This window comes from Ranitomeya variabilis, chromosome 1 (assembly GCF_051348905.1).
Source record: "Ranitomeya variabilis isolate aRanVar5 chromosome 1, aRanVar5.hap1, whole genome shotgun sequence".
In the NCBI taxonomy this organism is placed as follows: Eukaryota; Metazoa; Chordata; class Amphibia; order Anura; family Dendrobatidae; genus Ranitomeya; species Ranitomeya variabilis.
Genome location: NC_135232.1, coordinates 529,538,646 through 529,555,756, shown reverse-complemented (window position 1 = coordinate 529,555,756; position 17,111 = coordinate 529,538,646). Strand labels below are relative to the sequence as shown.

Below are 17,111 nucleotides of genomic sequence, written 5' to 3'. Positions count from 1 at the left end.
GTTTACAATTATTTTTGAAATTCAGAAACTTAGATCTATCCCCAGAAAACAAAGCAGGAATTGGAATTCTAGGCTCTAACATTGGATTTTGAACTACATAATCTTGAATGCTTTGTACTCTTGCAGTGAGATGATCCACACAAGAGGACAGACCTTGAATATCCATATCTACACCTGAGTGCTGAACCACCCAGAGATTAAGGGGAAAAGAGAGACAAAACACACTGCAAAGAAAAAAAAATGGGTTCAGAACTTCTCTTATCCCTTTTTTGAGATGCATTAACACTTTGTTTGCCAGCTGTACTGTTATGGACCTGGTGGTTAGGAGCACCCGGAATGACCTGATGAGTAAACTAGTAATCGGAACAAGCTCTGGGAAAGTGGGAACTCTGCTTACCGCAAACTCTACTCCTATCACACACACTAGAAATAGCCATGGAGCGTACCTAACTCTCCCTAGATGCCTCTTCACAGCCTAAGAGCTAACTACCCCTAAACATAGAAATAGAGCCTAACCTTGCCTCAGAGAAATTCCCCAAAGGTAAAGGCAGCCACCCACATATATTGACTGTGAGTTAAGAGGAAAGTCACAAACACAGGAATGAAACAGGTTTTAGCAAAGGAGGCCAGACTTCACTAAACAGTGAGAGGATAGAAAAGGGAACTATGCGGTCAGCACAAAAGACTACAAAAAACAACGCAGAGTAAGCAAAAAGACTCCCCACACCGACTCACGGTGTGGAGGTGCCACTCTGCACCCCAGAGCTTCCAGCTAGCAAGGGAATATCATGATAGCAAGCTGGACTAGAAATTAGCAGTACTAAGAAATATATTCAGGAAGCAGTAACAACAAATGAACTAGCAAAGACTTAGCTTCTGCTGGAGTAGACAGGTCCTCAGAGAAGTCCAAGAGAGATCTGAACCAATACTGATACATTGACAGCTGGCATGAAGTAACGATCTGAGTAGAGTTAAATAGGGAAGCCAGCCTAACAGTAAACGAGGTCAGCTGAGAAAGCAAACCTCAGAGACCAGCAGTTCCGCTCAAAGCCACCAGAGGGAGTCCAAGAGCAGAACTAACCAAAGTACCAATCATGACCACAGGAGGGAGTCCGAGAACGGAATTCACAACAGCCTGCCCTGCACTAAAGTTACATTCATCCCCATAAGCCTTTGAACCCAAGTACTGGATGGCCACATGAAACAAAAGTTCCCATTATTAATTTTTTTTTTAATAACCATAAAGTTTGCCCATGAAGTGAATGCAAGGCCTGGCCCAAATTTGCACGCACCCCAATCCCCCTTGAAAGAAATGTGGAGGAGGGCCTACAGTTGCTGCTGGGAAGGTGCAGGTTTATAGCAAAAACATGGCAGACGAGTCTTTGGATGAAGTGATCAGGAAAAGGGGCATGGTGACAACAGGAATGGGAACGTACAGGATTAATAACAGCGGTGGCTATGGGAGGTATGAGATCCAGGATAAAGCCTACAATGATTAGTCGTTTATCCGCGCACCACCAATTACCAGAATGCATTTCATGCCTGTCAGAAGATCAGTGTAACAGATGCATATCTGAAGCTCTGCATAAAAGATGCCCATAAGAAATATGTTGCCAAAGACGCACGTGTCCGTGTAAAGGGCAAAGTGCAACATGCTCGTGAAATGCTAAATTATACAAAGCAGATCAGTGTTGGAGGAAAACCAATCAAACTGATGGATGCTCATGAAAAACTAAGTTTAAAGAGGAGTGCACCGGCCGTAACTATCAACACACCCGTAGCACAAGGTTCTCCATCTTCACCCATACATATTACCAAGAATATCCAAATGTCACAGCCGATAAATATTTGTTCCAGTGTAACAAACACTGTTTAAGCAATGAAAAAGAAAAAATGATCTCCAGCATGGATCTTCTAAAAAGTCAATTTATTAGGAACACTTTAAAATGCAACCATTTGCAAAAAAGAGAAATGGGGGTCCCAGGTGGTCAACGCCGACGCGTTTCGACCATCAGGTCTTAGTCATGGCATGAAAATGGAACCACATATTAACATTTTATACAACACATAACACTAAAACAACAAGTGCTTAGATTAAAACTCAGGTGGGCAATGAGAACATTCATTATATTAACCCCTTGTATAAAATGTTAATATGTGGTTCCATTTTCATGCCATGACTAAGACCTGATGGTCGAAACGCGTCAGCACTGACCACCTGGGACCCCCATTTCTCTTCTTTTGCAAATGGTTGCATTTTAAAGTGTTCCTAATAAATTGACTTTTTAGAAGATCCGTGCTGGAGATTATTTTTTCTTTTTCATTGCTGGCTCTGGACTACGCCCTTGACCAAGGCGGCTCCGTGCGTGGACATCATTGCACTGTTGAGGGATTGGTGAGCTGACTTATTTTCTTCCCATTTTTTCCTTTTTCCCTATTTTTGTAAACACTGTTTAAGGAATAACAATAAATGTAGTTAACCACAAACCTGGGAAACAACTGATTTCTTCTTTACAAGATATGGACGATTATGGTATTGATGACGACTTGGAACTTGACCACAGCCCCACCAATAAGATGAAGATCACAGCTGCAAACAATGTGCAAAAAAGGCCGTGATTGTCAGGAATTTCATTTTCTCTTGGGAAAACTTTACCTCTTGCTAAAGTTTTACAGAATGATGCATACACAGCTTCCATGTCTACTCAGCACGACACCGCCAATCGGCACCTTTATTGCACACAAAGGCTCTAACCAATGTGTCATGGACACTTGTCACAAAGGAGGCCAGTTCATCAGTAGGGCCCACTCATGAAGAGACTGTCTTTAGCTCTTTAGAAGTCACAAAAATGACCATTAATAATTTGCATCCAAGAGTCACAGAGGAAGATATCATGGAGCTTTTCTGTGTATGCGGTGCCTTGAAGCGCACCTGCTTGTTGAGTTCTGGAGTTGCAGAGATTGTGTCTGTAAGAATGGAAGATGCAGTTGGTGCCTACAAAAAATACATCAGATACAGTGGGGCAAAAAAGTATTTAGTCAGTCAGCAATAGTGCAAGTTCCACCACTTAAAAAGATGAGAGGCGTCTGTAATTTACATCATAGGTAGACCTCAACTATGGGAGACAAACTGAGAAAAAAAAATCCAGAAAATCACATTGTCTGTTTTTTTATCATTTTATTTGCATATTATGGTGGAAAATAAGTATTTGGTCAGAAACAAACAATCAAGATTTCTTGCTCTCACAGACCTGTAACTTCTTCTTTAAGAGTCTCCTCTTTCCTCCACTCATTACCTGTAGTAATGGCACCTGTTTAAACTTGTTATCAGTATAAAAAGACACCTGTGCACACCCTCAAACAGTCTGACTCCAAACTCCACTATGGTGAAGACCAAAGAGCTGTCAAAGGACACCAGAAACAAAATTGTAGCCCTGCACCAGGCTGGGAAGACTGAATCTGCAATAGCCAACCAGCTTGGAGTGAAGAAATCAACAGTGGGAGCAATAATTAGAAAATGGAAGACATTCAAGACCACTGATAATCTCCCTCGATCTGGGGCTCCACGCAAAATCCCACCCCGTGGGGTCAGAATGATCACAAGAACGGTGAGCAAAAATCCCAGAACCACGCGGGGGGACCTAGTGAATGAACTGCAGAGAGCTGGGACCAATGTAACAAGGCCTACCATAAGTAACACACTACGCCACCATGGACTCAGATCCTGCAGTGCCAGACGTGTCCCACTGCTAAAGCCAGTACATGTCCGGGCCCGTCTGAAGTTTGCTAGAGAGCATTTGGATGATCCAGAGGAGTTTTGGGAGAATGTCCTATGGTCTGATGAAACCAAACTGGAACTGTTTGGTAGAAACACAACTTGTCGTGTTTGGAGGAAAAAGAATACTGAGTTGCATCCATCAAACACCATACCTACTGTAAAGCATGGTGGTGGAAACATCATGCTTTGGGGCTGTTTCTCTGCAAAAGGGCCAGGACGACTGATCCGGGTACATGAAAGAATGAATGGGGCCATGTATCGTGAGATTTTGAGTGCAAACATCCTTCCCTTCAGCAAGGGCATTGAAGATGAAACATGGCTGGGTCTTTCAACATGACAATGATCCAAAGCACACCGCCAGGGCAACGAAGGAGTGGCTTCGTAAGAAGCATTTCAAGGTCCTGAAGTGGCCTAGCCAGTCTCCAGATCTCAACCCTATAGAAAACCTTTGGAGGGAGTTGAAAGTCCGTGTTGCCAAGCGAAAAGCCAAAAACATCACTGCTCTAGAGGAGATCTGCATGGAGGAATGGGCCAACATACCAACAACAGTGTGTGGCAACCTTGTGAAGACTTACAGAAAACGTTTGACCTCTGTCATTGCCAACAAAGGATATATTACAAAGTATTGAGATGAAATTTTGTTTCTGACCAAATACTTATTTTCCACCATAATATGCAAATAAAATGATAAAAAAACAGACAATGTGATTTTCTGGATTTTTTTGTCTCAGTTTGTCTCCCATAGTTGAGGTCTACCTATGATGTAAATTACAGACGCCTCTCATCTTTTTAAGTGGTGGAACTTGCACTATTACTGACTGACTAAATACTTTTTTGCCCCACTGTACCTAGATGGAAAACCAATGAAATGCAATCTTCCTTTGAATGGTAGTGTGATAACATCAGACCAGCTCAAACTTCTAAGATTAAGTGACACCCCATTAAAGAACAAAAGTTAGGCCATGTGCACACGTTCAGTATTTTTCGCGTTTTTTTCGCGTTTTTTCGCTATAAAAACGTGATAAAAACGCGAAAAAAACGCTTACATATGCCTCCCATTATTTTCAGTGTATTCCGCATTTTTTGTGCAAATGTAGCCTTTTTTTCCGCGAAAAAATCGCATCGCGGAAAAAAAAGCAACATGTTCATTAAAATGCAGAATTGCAGGGGATTCCGCACACCTGGGAGTCCATTGATCTGCTTACTTCCCGCACGGGGCTGTGCACACCATGCAGGAAGTAAGCAGATTATGTGCGGTTGGTACCCAGGGTGGAGGAGAGGAGACTCTCCTCCACGGACTGGGCACCATATAAGTGGTAAAAAAAAAGAATTAAAATAAAAAATAGTCCTATACTCACCCTCGATGTCTTCCCGCCTCTCCGCTACATGCTGCCGCTTCGGTTCCTGTAGCTGGTGTGCGGTGAAGGACCTGCCGATGACGTCGCCGTCTTGTGATTGGTCGAGACCGGTCATGTGACCGCTCACGTGACCGCGACGTCATGGAAGGTCCTGCGCGCACACACCATCTATACGGAACGGACGCCGGTGAGGAGATCAGCTGTCTGCGGGTGAGTATAAGCATTTTTTTTACTTTTTTTATTATTTTTAAACATTCTATCTTTTACTATAGATACTGCAAAAGCAGCATCTATAGTAAAAAGTTGGTCACACTTGTCAAAAGCTAATTACGCTTGCAGAATGCTAAAAAAAACGCAAAAAAAACGGAAAAAAAACGCAAAAAAAAAAATGCGGATTTCTTGCAGAAAATTTCCGGTTTTCTTCAGGAAATTTCTGCAAGAAATCCGGACGTGTGCACATACCCTTAGGCCGGCCTCACACTCGGCGTAAGACAATACGCCACGTATTATACGTCCGTACTACGGCCGTAATACGGAGAAATGTTCCCAAAATATTGATCCGTAGTCAGGGTGTGTCAGCGTATTTTGCGCATGGCATCCTCCGTATGTAATCCGTATGGCATCCGTACTGCGAGATTTTCGCGCAGGCTTGCAAAACCGACATCTAATGGATTTATGTGCTCAAATGTTCGGGAAAACATATATACAGTATATATATATATATGTCATTGAGACACATATATATATATTCTGTATTTAGATTTCATTCAGCGCGATATCTGTGAAAAGCCGGTAATTCAATTGCCGGCTTTTCATTTCTCCTGCACAAACCCGACAGGATATGAGACATGGTTTTCATACAGTAAACCATCTCATATCCCCTTTTTTTTGCATATTCCACACTACTAATGTTAGTAGTATGTATGTGCAAAATTTCAGCGCTGTAGCTGCTAAAATAAAGGGTTAAATGGCGGAAAAAATTGGCGTGGGCTCCCGCGCAATTTTCTCCGCCAGAGTGGTAAAGCCAGTGACTGAGGGCAGATATTAATAGCCAGGAGAGGGTCCATGGTTATTGGCCCCCCCTGGCTACAAACATCTGCCCCCAGCCACCCCAGAAAAGGCACATCTGGAAGATGCGCCTATTCTGGCACTTGGCCACTCTCTTCCCACTCCCTGTAGCGGTGGGATATGGGGTAATGAAGGGTTAATGCCACCTTGCTATTGTAAGATGACATTAAGCCAGATTAATAATGGAGAGGCGTCAATTATGACACCTATCCATTATTAATCCAATTGTTTGACAGGGTTAAAAAACACACACACACATGATTTAAAAGTATTTTAATGAAATAAACACAGCGGTTGTTTTAATATTTTATTGCTCTCTCAATCCATTTGCAGGCCCTCGCTTGGCAAAATAATAAACGCACAAGATACATACCTTCTGATGTCCGATCACGTCCCACGAGGTAATCCATCTGAAGGGGTTAACTAATATTACAGGCACGAGCTGCGATAAACCACTCGCTCGTGCCTGTAATCCCCGGGTGCTGAAAGGAAAGCTGGATCTGTACTTACACTGAGTCGCGGTGATGCGCCCCTGCTGGATGTTCTCATGAACTGCAGCCTGGGAACTTTTTCCCACGCTCCAGGTCATATGAGGACATCCATCAGGGGGCGCATCACCGCGACTGAAGGAAATGTAGGTCAATGACCTACATTTCATTCATTCGCCGGGGAATTACAAGCATGAGCACACCGCTGCATTAGCAGGGCTCCTGCTTGTAAATTATTTTAACCCCTTCAGATGGATTACATCGTGGGACGTGACGGTTCAGCTGAGGGTATGTATCTTGTGCGTTTATTATTTTGCCAAGCGAGGGCCTGCAAATGGATTGAGCGAGCAATAAAATATTAAAACAACCGCTGTGTTTATTTCATTAAAATACTTTTAAATCATGTGTGTGTGTGTTTTTTAACCCTTTCAAACAATTGGATTAATAATGGATAGGTGACATAATTGACGCCTCTCCATTATTAATCTGGCTTAATGTCACCTTACAATAGCAAGGTGGCATTAACCCTTCATTACCCCATATCCCACCGCTACAGGGAGTGGGAAGAGAGTGGCCAAGTGCCAGAATAGGCGCATCTTCCAGATGTGCCTTTTCTGGGGTGGCTGGGGGCAGATGTTTTTAGCCACGGGGGGGCCAATAACCATGGACCCTCTCCTGGCTATTCATATCTGCCCTCAGTCACTGGCTTTACCATTCTGGCGGAGAAAATTGCGCGGGAGCCCACGTCAATTTTTTCCGCCATTTAACCCTTTATTTAAGCAGCTACAGCGCTGAAATTTTGCACATACACACTACTAACATTAGTAGTGTGGAATAGGGTTGAGCGACTTTCATTTTTTTAAGATCGAGTCGGGTTTTGTGAAACCCGACTTAGTCCAGAGTCGAGTCGAGTGCAGTCGGCCGATTATCGCTAAAAGTCGGGGATCGACCGAAACACGAAACCCAATGCAAGTCAATGGGGAAGCATAGTCGGCAGTGAGTGGAGGCCAGGAAAACACCTACAGTGCCCATTTTAATGCCAAAAACATCCATTCTTGTTTCTGAAGCTTGTCAATCTTAATTAACTTTATAATAATAGTTGGGCATAGGAAATTGGGGGTCATTTGGCTAAAGTTGTGGGGGGAGTAGGGCTGGCTCAAGTTTTTCGTGGGCCCAGGAAATGCGGACTACATCACAGTGGTGGAGCAGGGAGAGGTAAATATTTCAACGTTGCAAGTGCTGTGATCCTGAGCAAGCAGGGGGGGCCCACTCGTTCGCATTGGCACTGGCACAGGGCCCCTCAAAGTACGGCGATGTGTTTGCATGGCGGGGGCGCCTCCCACCAGCAGCGACACTTTTGCGTACTCTGAGGGGCCCTGTGCCAGTGACGTCGCCAACGAGTATGCCCCCCCCACCTGATGAAGTAACCTGCACTTTCATCTGCACCTTCCTCTTTGTCCCTGTGTAAGGTGGTATAACATGCGGGAAGGGGAACCTTACTTTCAGCAGGGTCAGATTCTGGCTGTGTAGAGTACAAGGGGAATGTAGTGGTCTAGGTCAATGTACCAGCAGACTCATCTAGCAGTGGCTGGGCAATGGGCAGGATGAGGAGGAAACAGATATAGGGCCAAAGAATAAAGTAGGCTAAATGCAGTTCAAAATTGGTAACAGGACTAAACAGGCGGCATTGCTTTGTTCAGTGGAGTAGCAAACCCAAGAGCAGCAGACACTGTTTCAAGGGCCTAACCACACTAGTAGGCCAAATGCAGTTTAATATCTGATAGTATAGGCCGAAAGCCAGAATGTGGAAGCTCAGCTTTGTTCAGTTGAGGACAACACCAGGCAGGGGCACACACCGTTAGTAGGCCGGAACAGCCAATTTTTTTAAAAAAAGCAGTTAATCAGAGCCAGAAGGTGGAAGCTCAGCTTTATTCAGTTGAGGACAACACCAGGCAGGGGCAGACACCGTTAGTAGGCCGGAACCAAAGTTTTAAAAAAACAGCAGTTAATCAGAGCCAGAAGGTGGAAGCTCAGCTTTATTCAGTTGAGGACAACACCAGGCAGGGGCAGACACCGTTAGTAGGCCGGAACAGCCAATTTTTTAAAAAACAGCAGTTAATAAGAGCCAGAAGGTTGAAGCCCAGCTTTATTCAGTTGAGGACAACACCAGGGAGGGGCACACACCGTTAGTAGGCCGGAACAGCCAATTTTTAAAAAAACAGCAGTTAATAAGAGCCAGAAGGTTGAAGCCCAGCTTTATTCAGTTGAGGACAACACCAGGCAGGGGCAGACACCGTTAGTAGGCCGGAACCAAAGTTTTAAAGAAACAGCAGTTAATCAGAGCCAGAAGGTGGAAGCTCAGCTTTATTCAGTTGAGGACAACACCAGGGAGGGGCACACACCGTTAGTAGGCCAGAACAGCCAATTTTTAAAAAAACAGCAGTTAACCCCTTCACCCCCAAGGGTGGTTTGGACGTTAATGACCAGGCCAATTTTTACAATTCTGACCACTGTCCCTTTATGAGGTTATAACTCTGGAACGCTTCAACGGATCTCGGCAATTCTGACATTGTTTTCTCGTGACATATTGTACTTCATGATAGTGATAAAATTTATTCGATATAATTTGCGTTTATTTGTGAAAAAAACGAATATTTGAATTTCGCAATTTTCCAACTTTGAATTTTTATGCCCTTAAATCACAGACATATGTCACGCAAAATACTTAAGTAACATTTCCCACATGTCTACTTTACATCAGCACAATTTTGGAGCCAAAATTTTTTTTTGTGACGGAGTTATAAGGGTTAAAAGTTGACCAGCAATTTCTCATTTTTACAACACCATTTTTTTTTAGGGACCACATACCACATCTCATTTGAAGTCATTTTGAGGGGTCTATATGATAGAAAATACCCAAGTGTGACACCATTCTAAAAACTGCACCCCTCAAGGTATTCAAAACCACTTTCAAGAAGTTTATTAACCCTTCAGGTGTTTCACAGAAATTTTTGGAATGTTTAAATAAAAATGAACATTTAACTTTTTTTCACAAAAAAAATATTTCAGCTCCAATTTGTTTTATTTTACCAAGGGTAACAGGAGAAAATAGACCCCAAAATTTGTTGTACAATTTGTCCTGAGTACGCTGATACCCCATATGTGGGGGTAAACCACTGTTTGGGCGCATGGCAGAGCTCGGAAGGAAAGGAGCGCCATTTGACTTTTCAATGCAAAATTGACTGGAATTGAGATGGGACGCCATGTTGCATTTGGAGAGCCCCTGATGTGCCTAAACATTGAAACCCCCCACAAGTGACACCATTTTGGAAAGTAGACCCCTTAAGGAACTTATCTAGATGTGTGTTGAGCACTTTGACCCAACAAGTGCTTCACAGAAGTTTATAATGCAGAGCCGTAAAAATAAAAAATCATATTTATTTCACAAAAATGATCTTTTCGCCCCAATTTTTTTTTTCCCAAGGGTAAGAGAAGAAATTAGACCACAAAAGTTGTTGTGCAATTTGTCCTGAGTACGACGATACCCCATATGTGGGGGTAAACCACTGTTTGGGCGCATAGCAGAGCTCGGAAGGGAAGGAGCGCTATTTTACTTTTCAATGCAAAATTGACTGGAATTAAGATGGGATGCCATGTTGCGTTTGGAGAGCCCCTGATGTGCCTAAACATTAAAAACCCCCAAAAGTGACACCATTTTGGAAAGTAGACCCCCTAAGGAACTTATCTAGATGTGTTTTGAGAGCTTTGAACCCCCAAGTGTTTTACTACAGTTTATAACGCAGAGCCGTGAAAATAAAAATTCTTTTTTTGTTCACAAAAATGATTTTTTAGCCCCCAGTTTTGTATTTTCGCAAGGGTATCAGGATAAATTGGACCTCAAACTTTGTTGTCCAATTTGTCCTGAGTACGCTGATACCCCATATGTGGGGGGGAACCACTGTTTGGGCGCATGACAGAGCTCGGAAGGGAAGGAGCACCATTTGGAATGCAGACTTAAATGGATTGGTCTGCAGGCATCACGTTGCATTTGCAGAGACCCTGATGTACCCAAACAGTACAAACCCCCCACATGTGACCCCATATTGGAAACTAGACCCCCCAAGGAACTTATCTAGATGTGTTGTGAGAACTTTGAACCCCCAAGTGTTTCACTACAGTTTATAACGCAGAGCCGTGAAAATAAAAATTCTTTTTTTTCACAGAAATGATTTTTTAGCCCCCAGTTTTGTATTTTCACAAGGGTATCAGGATAAATTGGACCCCAAAAGTTGTTGTCCAATTTGTCCTGAGTACGCTGATACCCCATATGTGGGGGGGAACTACTGTTTGGGCGCATGACAGAGCTCGGAAGGGAAGGAGCGCCATTTGGAATGCAGACTTAAATGGATTGGTCTGCAGGCGTCACGTTGCATTTGCAGAGCCCCTGATGTACCCAAACAGTACAAACCCCCCACAAGTGACCCCATATTGGAAACTAGACCCCCCCAAGGAACTTATCTAGATGTGTTGTGAGAACTTTGAACCCCCAAGTGTTTCACTACAGTTTACAACGCAGAGCCGTGAAAATAAAAAATCTTTTTTTTTCCCACAAAACTTATTTTTTGGCCCCCAGTTTTGTATTTTCCCAAAGGTAGCAGGAGAAATTGGACCCCAAAAGATGATGTCCAATTTGTCCTGAGTACACTGATACCCGATATGTTGGGGTAAACCCCTGTTTGGGCACACGGGAGAGCTCTGAAGGGAAGGAGCACTGTTTTCCTTTTTCAACGCAGAATTGGCTGGAATTCAGATCGGATGCCATGTCCTGTTGGAGAGCCCCTGATGTGCCTAAACAGTGGAAACCCCCCAATTATAACTGAAACCCTAATCCAAACACACCCCTTACCCTAATCCCAACAGTAACCCTAACCACTCCTCTAACCCAGACACACCAACCCTATTCCCAACCATAAATGTAATCCAAACCCTAACCCTATCTTTAGCCCCAACCCTAACTGTAGCCCCAACCCTAGCCCCAACCCTAGCCCTAACCCTAGCCCTATCACTAGCCCTAACACTAGCCGTAACACTAGCCCTAACCCTAGCCCTAACCCCAACCCTAGCCCTAACCCTAGCCCTAACCCTAGCCCCAACCCTAGCCCTAACCCTAGCCCCAACCCTAGCCCTAACCCTAGCCCTAACCCTAGCCCTAACCCTAGCCCTAACCCTTGCCCTAACCCTAACCCTAGCCCTAACTCTAGTCCTAACTCTAGCCCTAACCCTAACCCTAATGGGAAAATGGAAATAAATACATTTTTTTATTTTTTTATTTTTCCCTAACTAAGGGGGTGATGAATGGGGGTTTGATTTACTTTTATAGCGGGCTTTTTAGCGGATTTTTATGATTGGCAGCCGTCACACACTGAAAGACGCTTTTCATTGCAAAAAATATTTTTTGCGTTACCACATTTTGAGAGCTGTAATTTTTCCATATTTGAGTCCACAGAGTCATGTGAGATCTTGTTTTTTGCGGGACGAGTTGAAGTTTTTATTGGTTACATTTTCGGACATGTGACATTTTTTGATCGCTTTTTATTCCGATTTTTGTGAGGTAGAGTGATCAAAAACCAGCTATTCATGAATTTCTTTTGGGGGAGGCGTTTATACCGTTCCGCGTTTGGTAAAATGGATAAAGCAGTTTTATTCTTCGGGTCAGTACGATTACAGCGATATCTCATTTATATCTTTTTTTTATGTTTTGGCGCTTTTATACGATAAAAACTATTTTATAGAAAAAATAGTTATTTTGGTATCGCTTTATTCTCAGGACTATAACTTTTTTATTTTTTTGCTGATGATGCTGTATGGCAGCTCGTTTTTTGCGGGACAAGATGACGTTTTCAGCGGTACCATGGTTATTTATATCAGTCTTTTTGATCGCGTGTTATTCCACTTTATGTTCGGTGGTATGATAATAAAGCGTTGTTTTTTGCCTCGTTTTTTTTTTTTTTCTTACGGTGTTTACTGAAGGGGTTAACTAGTGGGGCAGTTTTATAGGTTGGGTCGTTACGGACGCGGCGATACTAAATATGTGTACTTTTATTGTTTTTTTTATTTTATTTAGCAAAAGAAATGTATTTATGGGAATAATATTTTTTTTTTTTTCTTTATTTAGGATAATTTTTTTTATTTTTTTTTTTACACACATGTGGGGAATTTTTTTTTTACTTTTTTACTTTGTCCCAGGGGGGGACATCACAGATCATTGATCTGACAGAGTGCACAGCACTCTGCCAGATCTGCGATCTGCTGTGCAGGGCTGCAGGCTTACCAAGTGTCTGCTCTGAGCAGACACTCGGTAAGCCACCTCCCTCCCTGCAGGACCCGGATGCCGCGGCCATCTTGGATCCGGGACCTGCGGCGAGGAGGGAGGTAGGAGACCCTCGGAGCAACGCGATCACATCGCGTTGCTCCGGGGGTCTCAGGGAAGCCCGCAGGGAGCCCAGTTCCTGCGCGATGCTTCCCTATACCGCCGGTACACCGCGATCATGTTTGATCGCGGTGTGCCGGGGGTTAATGTGCTGGGGGCGGTCCGTGACCGCTCCTGGCACATAGTGCCGGATGTCAGCTGCGATAGTCAGTTGACACCCGGCCGCGATCGGCCGCGCTCCCCCCGTGAGCGCGGCCGATCGGCTATGACGTACTATCCCGTCGAGGGTCAGATAGGCCCAGGTCACCTCGACGGGATAGTACGTCTAAGGTCACAGAGGGGTTAATCAGAGCCAGAAGGTGGAAGCTCAGCTTTATTCAGTTGAGGACAACACCAGGCAGGGGCAGACACCGTTAGTAGGCCGGAACCAAAGTTTTAAAAAAACAGCAGTTAATCAGAGCCAGAAGGTGGAAGCTCAGCTTTATTCAGTTGAGGACAACACCAGGGAGGGGCACACACCGTTAGTAGGCCGGAACAGCCAATTTTTAAAAAAACAGCAGTTAATAAGAGCCAGAAGGTTGAAGCCCAGCTTTATTCAGTTGAGGACAACACCAGGGAGGGGCACACACCGTTAGTAGGCCGGAACAGCCAATTTTTAAAAAAACAGCAGTTAATCAGAGCCAGAAGGTGGAAGCTCAGCTTTATTCAGTTGAGGACAACACCAGGGAGGGGCACACACCGTTAGTAGGCCGGAACAGCCAATTTTTAAAAAAACAGCAGTTAATCAGAGCCAGAAGGTGGAAGCTCAGCTTTATTCAGTTGAGGACAACACCAGGCAGGGGCAGACACCGTTAGTAGGCCGGAACCAAAGTTTTAAAAAAACAGCAGTTAATCAGAGCCAGAAGGTGGAAGCTCAGCTTTATTCAGTTGAGGACAACACCAGGCAGGGGCAGACACCGTTAGTAGGCCGGAACAGCCAATTTTTAAAAAAACAGCAGTTAATCAGAGCCAGAAGGTAGAAGCTCAGCTTTATTCAGTTGAGGACAACACCAGGCAGGGGCAGACACCGTTAGTAGGCCGGAACCAAAGTTTTAAAAAAACAGCAGTTAATCAGAGCCAGAAGGTGGAAGCTCAGCTTTATTCAGTTGAGGACAACACCAGGCAGGGGCAGACACCGTTAGTAGGCCGGAACAGCCAATTTTTAAAAAAACAGCAGTTAATCAGAGCCAGAAGGTGGAAGCTCAGCTTTATTCAGTTGAGGACAACACCAGGCAGGGGCAGACACCGTTAGTAGGCCGGAACCAAAGTTGAAGGCCAAATGCAGTTTAATTTCTGATACTATAGGCCGAAAGCCATAAGGTTGAAGCACAGCTTTATTCAGTTGCAGCTTCTTGGCAATAATATAAAGAAGATGCGACAGGACAACACTCGGTGGATGCCATATCTGTGTTTTCAACTGAAAAAAACCTTTCAGTTAACTACTTGCAGGAGAAAGTTTTTGTAGCTGGTGGCCAATTTTTGTACTGTACCAGTTTTTTGTTGTATGTGTTTTTGTTTTTAATGTTAAAATGTCTGAATTTGATATCTCTCCAGTATTTTCTTTTTTATAAGCAAAATACTTATTTTTATATTTTCTGATGTTTTATACCGGAGTGTTCCTCGGGACACGCTTATAAAGTGTCTTATATATGTGTTTCTAATGAGTCACATTATATATTCTTTGTAATTGTGGCTCTAAGAGATCTCAAAGATTTCATGGTTTGGAAATGATTGTTATGCCTTTACTGTTATATATAATAAAAACTGAATGGACACTTGTCAGCTCAGCTCTTCTCAGGTGAAATGTTATCAAGTTCCGTCTGTTGGGCCATTATTCTAGGTCATACCCCCAGATCTGTGAACTGAGCAGTAAGGAAAATTAGCTGGTCTAAGAAGCATATCCATCTTTCCTACTTAAACACTTTCTTCATTGCTACTTAATGTGTTATATTTTAAAGCCATTGCAAGATTTTATAGAAGGAACTGATTGTAATTATCACCATAGGTATCATCACCTTTTAAGGACAGTGGGCAATCATTCAGCACTTTTTTGTAGGCATACATCCTCTCCCCAGCAACCTGTATGCATTTGCCATGACATTATTTGTTCCTTTTATTGCATTACTTTCTTCATTGATTCCTTTTGCATAATTTATATGTAGTTTTAGTGCTGGTTTTGTACTCTGAGCTTGTTGCGCTGTGCACAATATTTTAAGACAGACTTAAATGTCAAGTTTGTTCTGTCAAAAGCAGTAGTGTTTCAAAATAGATAAAAAACAACATAAAGACAACATTCTAGAGCTGCTGTTATACTTATAAAGACAGTAAAATGTGATAACAGCTATTAGCAGGTCATCTTTAGTATGTAGGTTTGATGAATCGGTGAGTGGTTGTATTGTATTGTGTGTGGTATTGTTATTAGTATTGTGAATTTTATTAAAATGTTTGCCTTCTGATTCAGTGTTTACTTTTCTTAATTTCCAAAATGCATGATTTCTTTGAAGGTTGTGTCTTCTGTCTTTACACACTTCTTTCTTAACCCCTTCCCAACATGCGCCATATATGTACAGTGCTGTGGGATCATATGAGCTCACACAAAGCACCGTCACGATCAAATGTGGGTGTCAACTCAATATGAGAGGTGACGCCCTGCTAGCATTGATCGTGGGCGTTTAGCCCCTCTGATGCTGCTGTCAATATGGGGAGAACTACGTCCATGCATAGTCTACTGGGGTCTTAACGCCATCACTTAAGAATAAGTATCCTTTGCCCTTGATATCTGAGCTCTTTGATAGACTCTGTAATGCCCCAGCCGTTTTCCAAGACTTTGTGAACGACATCTTCCGGGTGATGCTCACCACCTCGGTCGTAGTCTATCTGGATGATATTCTCATCTACTCTCCAGATATTGACTCCAATCAGAGAGATGTTTGCAAAGTTTTTGACCTCTTACGGGCAAACTGAAGTGTGTGTTTGAGCAGGAGTCTTTGCCTTTCCTTGGCTATATCATCTCTGACCAGGGATTGGCTATGGATCCTGCCAAGCTACAGGCTGTAATGGACTGGCAAGAACCCCATTCTCTTAAAGCAGTGCAGCGCTTTATGGGGTTCATTAATTACTATCGCCAGTTCATCCCACACTTCTCATCTTTGGTAGCTCCCTTGGTTGCCCTCACCAAGAAGGGAGCAAATCCCAAGTTGTGGTCGGAGGAGGTCTCCAAGGCCCTACTCACTATTAAGTCACACTTCGCTAGCGCTCCCATCCTACATCGCCCCGATGTAGATAAGGCATTTATAATAGAGGTGGATGCCTCATCCGTTGGTGCTGGAGCAGTCCTCTTCCAAAAGGATGCTCAAGGTCGGAAGCATCCTTGCTTCTTCTCCAAGACCTTCTCACCAGCGGAGAGGAATTATTCCATCGTGGACAGGGAGTTGCTAGCCATGAAGTTGGCTTTCTCAGAGTGGAGACACCTCCTAAAGTTTTTACAGACCAAAAAAATTTTGTGTACTAACAGACAGCCCAGCGGCAAAATTCTCGCCAGGCCAGATGGTCCCTGTTCTTCTCCCGGTTCCATTTCACCCTAACTTTTTTCTCCAGGTTGAAGAACATTCGTGCCGACGCTCTCTCCCGCTCCGTAGTGTCATCAGAGGAGGAGGAGCCTTGGCTTATTGTCCCTTCTGAGAGCCTGAGAACCGTGGCTCCGGATTCACTAGAGTCTGTTCCCCCGGGCAAGCCTTTTTTACCATCAAATTTGCGACCGGAGTTTCTCTGTTGGGCTTCTTTGTCCAAGGAGGGTACACATTTCGGGATCAAGAGGACATTTGAGCTTCTGGCGAGAACATACTGGTGGCCGCATATGACTCGTGACGTCGGGGATAATATTCGGGCATGTGTCTCCTGCGCCAAGAATCGGTCTACTCGGCAACGGCCTGCTGGGCTACTTTACCCCC

At 43.7% G+C, this 17,111-nt stretch overlaps 1 protein-coding gene and 1 pseudogene across 1 annotated transcript in view; both read left to right on the top strand.

Moving 5' to 3' along the window:
* LOC143766616 (serine protease ami-like) overlaps positions 1-17,111 on the top strand; it is a 558,097-nt gene that overhangs the window by 133,358 nt on the left and 407,628 nt on the right. The gene's annotated exons all lie outside the window — the stretch shown is intronic.
* LOC143793790 (polymerase delta-interacting protein 3 pseudogene) lies at positions 1,368-4,737 on the top strand (annotated as a pseudogene).